The following is a 1,272-nucleotide window of genomic DNA, read 5'->3' as shown; positions in this document are numbered from 1 at the left end:
GCAGCCCCCAGCTGTCCCCTACATCCTGCTCCCACGCCTCCTCCTTGCCGCTGCGCCCCGCCCCCTTGCCCTTAGGGCCCCGGGCCCCTTGGTTACCGTCCTCCCATCCCCCCCGCTCGCCCGGCCCCCACGGCCCACCTTCAGTCGTGCCCGCGTTTCCCCTCGCGCGCCCTCCGCCCCGCACTTCGTGCTAGCGCCACTTCCGCCGGCCTGCTGGTCACCCGTGCACTCGCGTCTTGGCCCCTCCCCCGCTGCCCTCCCCACTGGCACTTTTCGCTCGCCCCACGCGGTACCTCCTGCCCCCGGCTGCGCTGCCTGTATCCGCCCCTTGCTGGGCCCGCGATCCCCTCGCACCAATACGTCGCGGCATCCCGCCCTTGTCCGCCTCCATTTCTGCCACCCTGTCCTGTCTCGTCCCCGGCTGCGCTGTCCCCGCCCCAGACATCCGTCCCCTCCCCCTGCGCGCCGCCCATGTTGGCACCTCTTTGAGACGGCTCCCTCCGCCGGACTCGCGCCTGCTGCGTCCTCTTCCCACTGCCCCCACTGTTCTTTCCTCACCACCTGGGTCCCTCGGTGCCGCTTGCTCCGCTGCCCTCTTGCTCCCTCTGCTCGCCCCTTACTCCCCCGCGCCCAGCTGTCCACTGTCCCCGTAGCGCGGTGGCGCGTCCCTCGCCTACCCCGCATCCTGCCCACGCCCCCCTCCACGCCCTCCTCTCGATCTCTATCCCCCTTTGCCAGGCCCCCGTCTCTGTCTCACACGCGTTGCCCCCCCGCCCCCCTTTTCCCGTGCCCCCCCTTGACCTTGCTGTCTTGGCCCTTTCCCACCCCCCCGCCCCCCACGTCTCGTCCTCCCCCACTCCCTAGTTTCCGTGCTGTGACCCCACTGTTATCGGGCGTCCCCTAGTTTCCCGCCGCCCACCGTGTCCACCCACACCCACCCCTTGTCGCTGCTCACCCCTCTCCCCGCCCGTCACCCCCTGCCGACTTTTCCACGTTGTCCCCTGCCCACGCCCTTCTCCACCTCCGGGCCTCCGCCCTGTCCTCCCTTTCCGCTCTATTCTTCGCCTATCCTCTGTTCCTTCGCTGCTGTTCTTACCTTTGTTGTATCCTTTCTTACTCTCCTCTTCCCCGCGTTATTCCCTGGCCCCTCCTCATTTTTCCTCTTTCGCTCGCTCCCCCCTCCCGGTGGCACCCGCCGGCTCCCTCCCGCCAGCCTAGTCCCCTCCGCCGGCTGCTGGTGGAGTATCATGGTTTGATGTTCGCAACGACTTT

The sequence above is a fragment of the Bradysia coprophila genome (genome assembly GCF_014529535.1).
Source record: "Bradysia coprophila strain Holo2 chromosome X unlocalized genomic scaffold, BU_Bcop_v1 contig_26, whole genome shotgun sequence".
In the NCBI taxonomy this organism is placed as follows: domain Eukaryota; kingdom Metazoa; phylum Arthropoda; class Insecta; order Diptera; family Sciaridae; genus Bradysia; species Bradysia coprophila.
The sequence above is the reverse complement of the archived record's forward strand: the minus strand, read 5'-3'. Positions refer to the sequence as shown.